The sequence below is a fragment of the Coptis chinensis genome, chromosome 7 (assembly GCF_015680905.1).
Source record: "Coptis chinensis isolate HL-2020 chromosome 7, ASM1568090v1, whole genome shotgun sequence".
NCBI lineage: Eukaryota > Viridiplantae > Streptophyta > Magnoliopsida > Ranunculales > Ranunculaceae > Coptis > Coptis chinensis.
The window spans coordinates 16,326,507-16,342,290 of NC_141462.1; the positions used below are offsets into that span (position 1 = coordinate 16,326,507).

The 15,784-nt window shown below is 33.0% G+C and overlaps 1 long non-coding RNA gene across 1 annotated transcript; it reads right to left on the minus strand.

Moving 5' to 3' along the window:
• Positions 1-13,137: 13,137 nt before the first annotated feature.
• On the minus strand, positions 13,138-14,269 carry LOC147486258 (uncharacterized). The gene is made up of 3 exons (XR_015200997.1): positions 14,028-14,269; positions 13,281-13,361; positions 13,138-13,154 (listed from the first exon to the last, which is right to left on the minus strand). It is a non-coding gene; the product is annotated as an uncharacterized LOC147486258 (long non-coding RNA).
• Positions 14,270-15,784: the final 1,515 nt, after the last annotated feature.

Here is a 15,784-nt window from a genome sequence, read left to right on the forward strand (position 1 = left end):
AATTAAACTAATATGCAACTATTCTAAATTATATTAATATGCAAAACTACTTTTCTTCAACTGGGTTGTTTTGCGCCTAGTATCTCGCCTCGCTGTCTAAAGTCGCTCTTCTAGGGTTATGGTGAATCACTTGGATTGCTTAAGTACCACCGCCTACGCGATAGTCCGTTTGTCAAGATTCGCATAAGAAACACTAGAGTTTGATTTTTATTTATGTTGGCTTACAACTTCAATTGTTGAAAAGATCCTAAATGCAATTATACTAGAAAAGAATAAAACTTAAATATGATGCAACTAAACTAAGAAAGCAATAAAAAGAATGAAGATTCGACTAACCTGGATGGTAGATCTTATCTTCGAGATCTCCTTCAAGCTTCTTTCTTTCTTAAAAGGATGGATGATGCGGCTAAAAGTACCTCAAGATCCAAAATTCTAATCTTGAAAGAAAACCTTAAACATAAACAACTTAAAACGGCAGCGGCGCCATTGACACTTCTTCTTTTTTGTGTAGATGTGGTATGGTCGTTGAACAAAAGAGAAGCGTACCAAAACCTAATTATCCCTCAATGAGTAAAGGATGAGTAGGGTATCATTCCACTTTTAAGTGTATGTTTATATGAAGGACAGGACTTGGAAAGGGGGTTGAGGGGATTAAAACTATAATTGTAGAGATTTTAGATTCTAATGCTAAACTAAACTAAACTAACTAAACTTAAAATTAAACTAAACTAAACTAACTAACTAAACTTATATACTAAAACTAAAATTGGAAATAGGGAGAGAATATGAGAGAGATAGATTCAAGAGATTCAAATCCACCATTGCTTTTTATTCAATGACCTTTTGCTTCATGTTGTTCTCCAAGTAGACTACTGATCGGGCAATCGAGCGAAAGTGCCGATGCCTTTTAAGGTGAAACATCGTTAAACAATTAACTCTACTTAAGGTTGTTCCTATGTTCATGTTACTAGTATCTTCTTTTCCTTTTTGTGAGCTTGGGCAGCTATTCAATGAATCACCATCTAAGGCAAACACAAGGAATACTTCCCTTTACTCTAAAACACTACACAACTAGAAGAAAAGTAGAGAATAATAAGATAATATTCAATTCTGATAAATAAAATCCTATTCTAGCATTATATTCAATTGCAATAAATAAAAAGAATGTTACTAGCAAATATTCAATTGCAATAAATAAAATCCTATACTAGCATGATATTCAATTGTAATAAATAAAAATATTAATCTATACTTCCATCCCCCCGTGGAATGGGAACTAATAACTACAAACATAAAGAACTAACCTCGATTGAAGAACATCATGAACTTAAGAATCATTAAACCTTAAGACCGGCTTCATCTCCTCCCTTGAAGGAGAAGATTAGCCTTCCATAAAGAAGGAAGAACACGAAGAACGAGAAGAAGAAGAGTCGAAGAACATAAGACTAGAAAGACTAATTTATTAAGACTCCTAGTTAAAACCGATCTTTTATTATTAATCTCCTTCAAGTTCCTGAGACAAGAATATAAGTGAATTGGCCAATTTTGTTTTGATGCGTAAATAAAAAACAAAGAAATCAACCTCAATGAGACTATTGCAAGCTTTCTTATATAACAGCCTCCTCTTAAAAAAAGAAGGTCAGTCAATAGACCCTTGCATTTGTTTTTTATGCCTTCAAACATGTAACTCATGGTGCTCAAATTGCTTGATACATGTCACATGCATTATATTTACATAAACTTAAGAATGCACTTACGCTAGTTCTGTTTTTTTAATTGCATTTTGTTTTTTTTTAATTAACTTATCGCCGTGAACGCAACTAATAATATATAGTTCCAACATTGTCGGCGATAGACGCTTTAGCAAGATTTTCTAACTGGCCGCATTTCTGCATTTTAATGTTGATGGTTTCCAAAGGCTGCAAAACCTTTGCCTTATTGTCAAGTTTGGTGAAAGTTAGTTTTGTTAACTATTCGATTCTCATGGGCTTTGACAGCCAATTGCTCAAATCGATAGTGGCCAAACTTTTTATCCATCTGTAAATTTGTTTTGTAATTTAAGCAAAAATACGCGGTGTCGCTTCTATTAAGTTTTAAAGCTTTTCTATAATGTTATTTTTTATTTATGGGCAGACATCTACATGTTATTTCCTCAACGGAACATGCATACGCATATTAGAATTAAATAAAAAATGTGCACATTGCTTGATTGAGATAACTTACAAGCATCGCAGAAATTAGTATCCTGTTCTACACATTTGACGGCCTTAAAACTAGATTATGAAAGTAACCTTTCTACCTACTTGACACTTCAACGTTTTTAGAGCCCACCTACACTTCTACATATCAACTTAAAATTATTACAGAGTCCCCACATTTTTAATTATGTCTTAATATTTAATTATTTTTTTGCCACTATAAAGCATGCACGCTTATATTTTGATTCATACAATAATTATATTCCTCATCCAATCTCATTAGTCCTCCTCATTATAAACCTAACTTCTCAATGACTCCAAACCGCCGAGAATCCCTCCCTCACCTCCGATCCAAATAGATTACCATTGAAAATGCCTCAGAAGAACACGCTTGATCCCATGGAAGGGATCCATATTATTCACAGGTGTATCAAGGCAATGTATGCACGCCAAGGATTTATGCATGAACAATTAACAGATTTACAGCGGACGTGATATAGTTTTTTGATGAAGAATAGAACAATTTCTGAAAGCTACTCGCAGTTCTTAGAAAACCACTCAAAATTTTTTGGAGAGTCAAAGACAAATTTTCGAGCACCAAGGAGACCTTCAACAACAAATTCTCCAACATATAGAACAACTTCACACTATTGTCACAACTTTTCTTCCACATCCTCCCCCGTTATAATCGTCCTGGCTGGGCCAGCGAATCTAATTATGCTTCAAATTAAAGGTCCTCAACTGCCTTCTCTAAGATTCGTGATCGGGTTGTGTAATATTGAAGTTATGGCACATTTTCGTTAGTGTGAATTTATGTCTTTGCATCATTGTGTGTAATATCTATTATTATATCGTAAGCAAAATAAACACTTTTAATAAACGCTTACGCTGCCCTTAAAAAAAAAATACATGTAGCACTAACATCACACCTAACACGCAAAAAACTTAAATAGTATAAGCACTCGACAAAAAGACTCATTACGACAAACATCACAATTGACAATATGGGTGATTTTTCTTTTCATTTGGCAACATTGGTTAGTTTGAAGCAAGAATTGCATCTCCTTACTAAAACATCCAACCCCCACATTTAAGCCACATTTCAACAACTTTTACCGACCGATCCTAACACTTAACCAAATACATAATACCTCTGCCGGGTTGCTTCCCTGCATCTTCGACATAAGGATGATTTGAACTGTGTGGCCTTCTTGCTCACAAAGTTGACAAATCTAGAAAAAAATTAACCAAAAACAAATATCATAATTTAACTCATGTCATGATGTGGTCTTTATTGATGTACTTTACTCCTGTTGTTAGCTAAATTAAGCTTTGTGCCTAATTTAATAACAAAAGAGTTGTACAAATGAAGTTTTAAATTAAGTTATCTAAAATACGTTAAGTTGCTACAAATGTTCAAAAGCAGCTCCACCCATTTTATGTTAAACTTATCAACCTAAGAGAAAGAGTTTAACACAAAAACCATATAAAGAAATAACGCTATGAAAAGTTCTCGGGTAGCCTTTTATAATACATCTTTTAAAAAAACATTTTTTTTTTTGCCCATTGGATGAAAATGAAGATTTTTGACATCGCCACATTAAATATAGTTGAATATGAACAATCCAATTATATTATTATACTATGTCGATATATAGCATACATTAGGTTGACCACCCTTACTATCCAACATCCCATCGATTTACGTAAGTCACGTTAATCTAAAAGCGTTTCCTTTAAAAATTTAAATTCATTTTGCCTTACGATATATAAAAATTTCCAACGGACTTACACAAAAAGCACGGGCCCCTCTTTCTCCAACTCACGGACTAACTTTGCATATTAACATTATCTCTTTCTTCTCTAATTTCTTAAGAAAAACGACTCAACCACAGTATTCATACCTCTCGCATCTCGTGGATTCCAACCACCAACCCCCCTCAGGTAATTCTTCTCTTAAAATATTTTCGCTTATTTTATGCCGTTTCTACCTTAAATATATTATTAAATGCATTAATCGCTCTCTTCTTCATACGATTTCCATTTCAGATCATCATAACTTCCGATTTTTTTTTTTTACTTAATAGTTAACTAATTTAAAAGATCAAGCTACAAAAAAAAAAAAAAAAAAAAAGTTAGAAAATAAGAATTTTCATAATAACCATAAAAAACCCTTACTACATGTTGAGACAAAACAAAAAACGTTGGCGAACAAGGGGACAACATTGTAATTTATTTTTTACTTTCCATTTATAGCCTGTGGTTTAGTATAAGTTACGTGCATATCTGAGGAGGGCTTTTATCTAACTAACTCTACCTAGCTTTTCGTAAACAATTTCCATATTAAATACATTAATGGGACACATGTAAGTAAGTATTAGTCCTATCAGGAATCAAAAGCATTTGTAATCATAAAAAAAAAAAAGGTCTTCTTAAGTTTTAAATAATGAACTATATATGATCACATTCCCTTTAGAAAGTCTTTTTAACATCCACGTGAGAGCCTTACGTGCACTAATGCTAGTTTGTTTAAACTTTAAAGTGTTTGACTTGTCCAAGTGTTTAAAGTGTACATTTCCAAACCATTGGATCAATTTTGTACTACTTATCCATAAAACACTTTTTTTTTCTCGGTTTATAGATACTGAGTCCAAGACCATTGGACTCGGCTTTAAGTAGGACACACCTAGTTTTTGGGGTCAACATATTTCCAGGTGGGACATTTGAAATACACAAGTGAGCATGCATGTATTTTTTTTTTTTTTGTGTGCATAACTTCACTTGGCAAGGGCTCGATACACCCGGGACCTCATAGAAACCAACGGCTCGATACCGTGTCAAATTGCCAATCTTCGTAAGTCCGAACTTGTGTTGAAGGGTTAATTCTATGAATATGAGGTCGGGAGGGGGTCATAGGTAGTACACACCTAGTCTTTGGGGTCAAAACCAAACTCTCTTTGGATACACAGTTATTACTAAAAACTCACGGCAGATTTATTACCAAAACTAATATTTTCTCAATTGTAAACTTAAGAAAAGCAATCTCGAGGTAGCAGATCAATTATATATATATATATATATATATATATATATAATGGTGATGACGCACTATAATTAGAAAGAGTGGGTGGAGATGAACCTTTGCACAACATGACAACTTAAATCGAGGTGGTCTATGATTGAACCATTTTGCCTTCAAACGTCGTCCATTTTTAATCAAACCCTAGACTAGTGGATAAATTAGTTTGTTCAACCTAGTACTTGTAGAAAGATAACTTCCAAGTCCTTTTTTTTTTATAACTTTGAAAATGCATGCAACGTAAACATTTAAGGAATGATCATCCGGTCTTAAGGGATAAATATTTGTTGGGTGGTAGACATTAGATGTTTTATGTTGTTAACTCTATCAGTATATCAAAGTGGCGGTTGTTCATATTTTAAGGCGTAGACCCAGTACTATTATAGTGAGGATTCAAAAGTCGTGCAGTGAAAATTCTCCCTCTAATAATTATCATATTTTTAGGGAAGTATGTAATTCTTTGAAATTTTGTCTTCAATAGGTAGTTAGGAGTCTACCTTAACCCTCAGAATTTTTAAAAAAAAAAAAAACAAGAACTTCAATATAATCCTTTCTGTGCAAAACCAAAACCACATTACTTTGTCACCCCATGACACAAATGAGGGAAGATATATTGTCTATAATTATGCAACCACAGTAAAAGTATACTCCATAACTATGCAATTAATCCTCCCCAATGCACTTTTGATTTGCACCAAACTTATTCTAATTTTTCCAGTGTCTTTAGACTTACCCCCGCCCACCCCAAAACTCACGGCCGCTTGAGACCAAATCAACCTATTGTTTGAGTCACTTGACTTGGAATGTCCTAAGCACCCGTTGGACCTTGAAATTATATAAATACCGTACCCCCAAAGTGGGAGTTAGTGGCACGCCTCAAGATCTCATGCACTCAAATAACCAATGGCTACAACGACTTAAAAAAGCGCTTGTTCTTATATCTTTTGTGCTGTCCAAGATCGATCGTGAAGACTAATTCATATTCTTTCTATCAAGCCAAAAACTCCCTATTTTAAAAAGAACACCACGTGCAAATCTTACTTGACTTATACATGAATATGAATGTTAATTGAAATGAGTTAAACTCAAATTCGATACCCGATGGTTAGGTGCGGTTGAAAATATAGAGTGTAATTAAACATGAAAAAAACTTGGTAGGATGGACAAAAATAGAGAATTTGAATAACATATTTAATGAATAGAGTACTCTATATTTTGGATTTAATAAATCTATATATCACCTCTTTCTATATCAAAGCGTAGTATATCTTATGTGGACTATCTTTTTGTAGAATTCCATATTAGTGGTGATGTTAGGAGAGTTGTAATATTGTTCTAATGAGAGAAAACCAAGAAGAAGAAGAATTTTAAAGAGAGTAGGCTAGAATAATAGGGTTAAAGTTATTGTATTCGAAAGTGTTCTCTACCCGAGTTACATACTTATCTTGAACTAAAACCCGATAAATATAAACTATTAGATATAGATGTCCACACTTATAGAAACGTGGGACTTTCCATATTTAACATATTCTAACACTCCCCTCTGAAATAATGCCGCAAACTTGCAAATTGCAACTTGAATGCCGAAAGAAAATATAAGAATACAGACTCCCCCTTTCGATAGAACTGCCTTTAGTTGAAGAACTTCGAACAAAAATTTGAGACGTTTCGAAGTGAAACTGTCGATTTAGGCAATGGCAAACAATAATATCTTGATTTGATGTGAGCTTTTGGTCGCTACTACCAATATCATTTGTTGAAGTCTTGCATAACATAAATTGCAAACAATAACACCGATTTGATGTGAGATTTTTGGTCTACTATCAATATCATTGTTAAAGTCTTGCAAAAAATACTGTTACAGGTACTCTGAATATATCTTGAATAGTGAAACTGCAGGTTTAGGCTTGATCGCTACTAGCTGAATATTGAAGAGTCCATATTCTCCTTGACTACTACCGGAAACATGAGTACTCTTCCACCAACGTCTCCATATTTGCCAAGACATGATGGAATATGGAGACATGAGTACTCTTCCACATATCGTCTCCATATTCTCCTTGCCTTATTTACTACTCGATCCTCATATCTCCATAATCTCCCCCCAAGTTGGAATATACAAGGCGGAGTTGGAACATATAAAGGCTTGTCTATTCCGACTTGAATTGAGCACCGAAAGCACCACAAAGAACATAAAAGGAATAAAAAATGATAAACCAAAACTGGATTACCCCAAACATGATGAGAATCACAAAAAATGCTTAACTGGATAACCCCAAACATGATGAGGATCACAAAAACGCTGAACTAGATAACCCCAAACATGATAAGGATCACAAAAAACGCATAAATAGAATAACCCCAAACATGATGAGGATAACAAACAAACAAGATTTAATCACCTCAAACATTATGAGGATAACAAACAAACGCGGATAGAATAACCCCAAACATGATGAGGGTAACAAAAACCGTGAACTGGATCGAATTTGGCCCAATTTGACCTCGCTATTTGTTCTTCGAGTGAGTTAAATTAGTAACACTAACAAGATAACTCACATAGGAAATAGCTCAACGTGGCCTAATTTGACCTTCTTCTCTACCCATTTACATACCATATCACAACACCCAACAATCCTATAATCAAACTCCATATATAAACGAGCTTGTGAGAAAGCTTGAAACTTAATTGAATACTAAAAACTGAAAAAATTTTTTTTTTTTTTTTTCTTATATACCAATTTTAGGAGATACCCTCCTAGCATACCACTAAACTTATATTTGAACGTAATGCTCACGATACCATATAGAATTCTATGTTAGTGGTGATGCTAGGAGAGTTGTAACATTGTTCTAATATAAAAACCAAGAAAAAGAAGAATTTTAAAGAGAGTAGGCTAGAATAATAGGGTTAAAGTTATTGTATTCCTCGAAAGTGTTCTCTACCCCAGAGTTACATACTTATACTAAACTAAAACCTGATAAATAGAAACTACTAGATATGGATGTCCACACTTATAGAAACGTGAGACTTTCCATATTTTACATATTCTAATATTGACATATTCTAACAATTTTCTAAGTGGCGCGTTCTTGAGAGAGAGGTATGCCACGTGGACACTCTTAAATCATAAGAAGTTTCATAATACAACATAAGCTCTTAATCTTAAGAAGTTTCCTAATACAATCACAACTCTAATAAGTCAATCAACATCTACTTAAAGGAAATTTTATACAACTCCAATCCCTAAATCAATTCTAAAAAATTATGTTAATAATTATCTGTCATTGAATTATTTACAAAAATTTATGGGCTGTGAATTTTAGAAATGATTCTGGCTATATGGCCGGGTCTAAAACCTTGTTAATATTAAAGCTCTCACAAAGGGTATGTAATTTTCGAGCTTTATTAAAATTTCACATTATAATCTCCTATTAAAACGGGAATTCCTCTCTTATTAAAAAAAATAAATTATAAGCACTTCTAATTAAAACGGAAATAATTCTCCTATTAAAACCGGAATCCTCCCTTATTAGAAAAAATAAATTTTAGCACTTCTAATTAAAACGGGAATCTTTTTTCCTATTAAAACGGGAATTCCTCCCCTATTGAAAATGGAAAATATAACATATCTAATTAAAATGAAATCCTTTTCCTATTAAAATGGGAATCACACTTCTAAATTAAGTCAAATATTAAAATGAGATCCCGGGTTTTTAAAACTTAATGAAAACAATTTGTTAGGAAATTACAACGGGTTAACGACTAAAGCGGGAATCACAATTTGTTAGAAAATGTATATATGTATAGTTATGATAATTGTTTAACAAGTTTTCAAAAGAGTTAGTGCGGATGCACGGGCCTATTTTCTAGTCTTAATGGAGCTCTATTAAAATTCAACATCATTTTTCTATTAAAGCGGGAATTCCAACCTCCACTATTAGAAAAGATATTCTAGCACTTCTAATTAAAATGGAAATCATTTTCCTATTAAAATGGGAATTCCTCCCCTATTAAAAGGAAAAATCTAGCATATCTAATTAAAACGTGAATCCTTCTCTTATTAAAAGCGGGAATCACACTTCTAAATTAAGTCAACTATTAAAGCGGGATCCTTCTCCCAATTAAAAAAGTTTTTTTTAAAACTTAATTAAAACAATTTGTTATGAAATGAAAATGGTTAGCAACCTAAAAACATGAATCACGATTTTTAGAAAATTTCTATATGTATAGTTACGATTGTTGAGCAAGGTTTCAAAGGAGGTGTGTATACGGGACTACTTTCTTGTCTATATCTTAATATTAAAGCTCTCACAAAGGGTATTTTTAGAGCTCTATTAAAATTCCACATCATCATCTCTTATTAAAACATGAATTTCTCTCCTATTGAAAAAAAGGAAAATTCTAGTACTTCTAATTAAACGAGAATCATTCTCCTATTAAAATGAGAATTCCTCCCCCTATTGAAAAAAAGAAATATTCAACACTTCTAATTAAAACGGGAATCCTTCTCCTATTAAACACGGGAATCACACTTCTAAATTAAAACAAGATCCCTCCTCCAATTAAAAAAATATGGTTTTTAAAACTTAATTAAAACAATTTGTTAAGAAATTAAAATGGGTTAATAACTAAAACAAGAATCATTTTCCCCAATTAAAATGATTAGTATATATATATATATATAGGGGAGGGATATAGCCACAAGTACTGTAGCCACATTATAGGCACAACAAATTCCGGCCCTTTATCTATTCTAATCCAACGGATGTGACATAAAGTCCTTTTCTTCAGCAATCTCCAGTTTTAAGTGAGGAAATAAAGGAGGGTATTTTTGGAATAAAAGTTTGTCGAAACAAAAAAGAAAACATTTTCTCCAAAAAATGTGATCGATCTTTTTCCAAACATAATCTTCTTTCACTCAATATGACTATCTCTCCAAAATCAAGATACACCACCCTCTCTCCACCATTCCAAAACTAGGCTTACTCCACTACTCTTCCCAGGTCAAAATCAGGTGATTATCGAGCTCCTCTCTCTCTCTCTCTCTTAATAGACGGTAATTGATTTGATTATGACCAAAATTTTACTTCGCTTTTTGTGAATTTTTCTTATAAGAGTTTGGAAACATAGCAATGTTTTGTTTCTAATTGACAATTACTCATTCTCTTGTAAATTTACTATAATTGAAAATTATGATATCTATACATACTCACGATTAAAAGGATTCAAGGCCTCTTTTTTTTTTTCTTTTCCATTATTTTGGGGTATACAACGTCTTGATAGACTGACAAATAAGCTATCTAAAGAACCACGTCTCCAAGATGATGCAAAGTGTTAATTGTGTGGATATCCATTTACTGTGTTAGTGGTTTCAAACACTTTGTGAAGAGCGTTACTTTTTGGTTTGAGGAACAAATGATAATTCTGACTTGGAAGTTGGAAGCCTAAAGTATCATGCATTCAAGATGATAACAATGATGACAAGGCTCAAGGACTAGGTTCTTCGTAGTTGTATACTTAATGAATTTATTATTTATTTTCAATCAATTAATTTCTATCAAGTGATGTTATTCTACTTGAACCAAGGCATCAATTATTGTATCATGGTTTCCACAGCATATTTAAATTGTTGGAGTGATTTGTATTCCCACAATCCCCCGTTTGTGTAGTTGATGCATATCATTAATTATGTTTTTCCCTTTGTTTTGTGACACTAGGTATAACCCTTGCCTTCAATATTTCAGGTGACTAGCCCACGAGGAGATGAAAATAGATGAGTGCTTCTTGCTTTTTCAACTTGTGATTACCCTTTGACGTTGATTTCAGTGCTTGCAAAATGTTTAGTTGCCAACATGGCAAGAGTAATCCGATCTGTAATGAAATTTAGAACACAAAATATATGACTAGCTATATTTGATACAAATTTCCAGTAATGAAATTGCATTTACAGTAATTTATTGGTTTTTTTATTTTGAGTACTGTAAATTAATTATCCTCGAAATGTGTTTGTTGGTTTTTTATTTTTGAGTATGGTTTGTTGATTTAGAGTAATTGATATTGATGTATATGTTGGTTTGTAGGTTTGGCTGTAGGTGGAAAGAAATCTCTTTAACAGGTGTGGTGATTCCACTCATTATTCAGAGAAATGTTGTTCAGTGACCACACCGTGTTGTATTCGACGAGGAGGAGAACGAAGACGAGGACACAAATGATGACGAAGATGATTGAAATTGTTTGAAGCTTGTATTTTTTGTATTTGAGTGTTGAGCGTTGGAACTTGTGTTTGTCTATTCTAGAGTGTTATTGGATCTTTTGTGGCTGTTAGTGTTATGGGATCATTTTTAGTTTACTTGTTTGTTAAGGCATTACAATCTTGTGTTTGAGCTTGTGATTATTTGATGTTATGGGGGCATTTGTGACTATTAGAGTATTGGTTTTAACCTGTCAGAACTTGTATTTTGAAGCTCAAACACAATTTTGTGACTGTTATAGTGTTATGGGGCAGTTTGTGATTGCTAGAGTATTGGTTTTAACCTGTCAGAACTTGTATTTTGCACCTCAAAACTGATTTCCATTATATTTGCAGCTCAAAACCTAAGATTCTTCTTAGTAGCTCAAAACGGGTTTGCTATAATTGGAGCAACACACAATTAACAACACATGTTAGAGCACTTATAAATAAAACATGGCAGAGCACTAGTTTGGTAATCTTGTGATCTTCACTCTTGTTATTCTAATGAAAATGTGAGCACTTATATTCTACACAGCCGAGCACTTATTAAGTAAGGGGAACCTGTTAGAGCATTGTTTGGTAATCTTGTGATATTTACTCTTGTTATTCTAATGAAAAGTGAGATCGGTGGCCTCAAATATTCTACACCCTTTGGTATTTTCGGTGTTAGATTGTCGGCTGGCCTCAGATATTATGCACCCTATGTAAGGGCTATAATGCCAGCAAGTCTTACAAGCCTATTGGGAGTCTGTTAGAAAGACTATTAATGGCTCTCTCTGATTGACACATAAATGATTGACATAGATTTTGGATGACAAGGAAAACACTTGCTGCTAGAATCAAATGCTGTATTTGAGAAATTGAGAATCTAGTTAAGATGATCCACACTATATTGTTGTTCAGCATCAATTTGACATTAATAATCTAATAGTATGATATACTCTGAACTCTGAACCGATTGCATGAAAAAAATTCAGAAACTATGCTGCTTGCAATACACACCACTTGCACACACACACAGTCACACAACAACCCACAAGACTACACAGCAGCACACACCACCAACACGCTAGCAACACACACCAACAGCCCACCACATCACCAGGCAAAGACACACAAGAGCCGCGATAGCGGCACACACCTACACCACAAGCACACTGCACACACCACACCTCCACCACCAACACCACCACCTGCAGTACACCTCTGCACCATCAAAATGGAATTGGATCCCGATGGATTTGAACCATCAACCTCTCAATTATTTGAGCGCTCTGCCATTGCGCTCTGCCATTTTGAGCTTATGGATCCATTGTATCACATATATGCATTAATAAATTACTAGAGAAAACACATAATTATCCCACAAAAAATATGTAAAGAAACATATATATATATATTAAAACATATATATATATATATATATATATATATATATATATATATACTAGAGAAAACACATATATATATATATATATATATGCAAACTCAAGGTTCCAACTAAACCACTACCAAACCTGACTCAAACATACCCATTTGAGGTAAACTAAGTACAAGATATAAAAACAATGAATACCCGAGTTTTTGTTTGACAACAACAATAACAAAATTAGAAAGAAATGCGCACAGACTTGCATCTAACTAAATGGATCATCAAAATTTTGTAATAAGGGGTGACAATCATACATTTGAAAATATAACATACACCCATATAATACAAAAGCAAACGCTGAAAAAAGAATCCACAAGATCAAACATATAACTAACCTTTAAGATCACTAGACCCACACCTTTATTTAGAACCTAGGCCATCCCAATAAGAAACTTCTTACTACATGTACGAATGACCTTGCCATGGAAAAATGACATTTATCATAGACCACAAACCAACAAGAACAATATGCATTCAAGTTTGCTTTAAATTTCCTCCTAAATACCCACTTAGGAAAGCTAAACACAATACAAAATAAATTCATTAATCCTAGATAAAACCAATGAATCATATTTTATATCATAGGACACCATAAGCACAAGAATTATATTCATGGTAGCATGATATAACAAAGCACTCTAATGTATGATAAGTCCAATAGCAAGTTCTCCCGCCACAAGCCACCATACAAAAGAAGGGTATATACATAGACTCAAGCACCAAAACTTTAATCAGACACATACCAACCCTCTTCATGTTCCTTTAAATAACCTTTGTGTCATCATCCAAAGCAACAAATATTCAACCATATACTTCTATACATATATAATGACAAGTTCCAAAACTCTAGTTTTTTCAAAACCAATATATATTCAAAAAAAATAAAAAATTAAAAAAATGATTGGATTTCTATCCTGTTTCTTTGGAAGCTTGAACTTCTCGATCAATCTAAGTCGTTCACACCATCATATCCTTGACACCTAAACAAGAGCTTTATATATCAAATTCCAGATTGCAATTTCCAAATTGATCCTTGATACCATCATATATGAAAAAAAACAATCAAACCAAGAATTTCTCACCTTGATTCGAACGAAGAAAAAGAGGAAGGAAATCCCCAAATCTGGAATTTAAATTGAAATCACAGTTCACCAAATTGAAAGTGAAATTGAAATTCAGAGAGAGAGTTGCGGCGCTTACCCTTGAGCGAGATAGAGGGAGTTGGAATGGTGGAGAGAGGGTGGTGTATACTGATTTTGGAGAGAGAGTCAGTGGTTGAGTGAAGAAGATTATGTTTGGAAGAGAGATCGATCACATTTTTGGGAGAAAATGTTTTCTTTTTTTGTTTCGGACAAACTTTTATTCCAAAAATACCCTCCTTTATTTCCTCACTTAAAACTGGAGATTGCTGGAGAAAAGGACTTTATGTCACATCCGTTGGATTGGAATAGATAAAAGGCCGGAATTTGTTGTGCCTATAATGTGGCTACAGTACCTGTGGCTCTATCCCTCCCGATATATATATATATACCATTGAGCAAATTTTCCAAAAAACCGGTGTGTATGCATGGGCTTTCTCCTATTATATTAAAAACGGGAATTACATTTCTAAATTAAAACGGGATCCCTCCACCAATTAAAAAAATAGCTTAGGGTTTTTAAAACTTAATTAAAATAATTTGTTAAGAAATTAAAATGGGTTAGCAACTAAAACAAGAATCTTTTTCCCCAATTAAAACGTTTGTTAATAAATTCAACTAAAGCATACGATTTTTTAAAATTCCCCGTCATTGCCTATTAAAACGGGAATTCATTTCCCTGTTGAAAAAGAAAATTCTAAACTAAATTTAAAGTAGGAATCCTTTTCCTACTAAAATGAGAATCACAATTCTAAATTAGGACAACTATTACAATGGGATCTTTTTCTAATTAAAAATGGATTTTTAAAGGGCAATTAAAATGATTTTGTCACGAAATTTGTATATGTTCTTGAGCAAGTTTTCGAAAGAGTCAGTGCGTATGCACGGGCCTACAAGCCAATCTTAATATTAAAGCTCCCATAAAGGGTATTTTTTAAGCTTTATTAAAATTCCATGTCATCTCCTATTAAAACGGGAATTCTTCCCCTAATCATACTTCTAAATTAAGTCAACTATTAGAATGGGATCCCTCTCCCAATTAAAAAATGGGTTTTTAAAATTTAATTAAAACAATTTGCTGAAAAATTAATATGGGTTAGCAACGAAAACAGGAACCACAATTTGTTAGAAAATTTATATATGTATAGTTGTGATTGTTGAGTAAGTTTTCAAAAAAGCAAGTGCGTATGCATGAGCCTACTTTCTAATTTTAATTATTTGCCTTAAAAAAAAAACATCATGGTTTAATTAAATCCCCAATAATCATATTTTGTTTTTATCTTATGTGTATCAACACAGCTTAATCAACAATTAGCTAACAATTAACCATTATTATTCAATTTAGCTTTTTTGGATTTTGATCCAAATTAACTAATTAAGATGGTCACTATTCATTGAATTGAAGTTTGAATTCTTGTAGTAGTACATACAAAGTTTAGTTTTTACCCCATGTTTAATGGGGGGTGGTGGTAATGTTGGAAGCTCCTAAAAACTAATTCCTGATGAGATGTTATATTAATATGTGTAGGTTTGTGTAGATCAATAAAAGGAATGAACTACATATACTAATAATATATTTTTGTGGTTTTCAGAAATCATTGTTTAATTAAGTTCATAAGGATACTACTAATTTGTATAGTAATGTAGAACAAGGTAGAGATTTAGAAGAAAGAGAATGGAAATCTCTATTAGAAGATCAA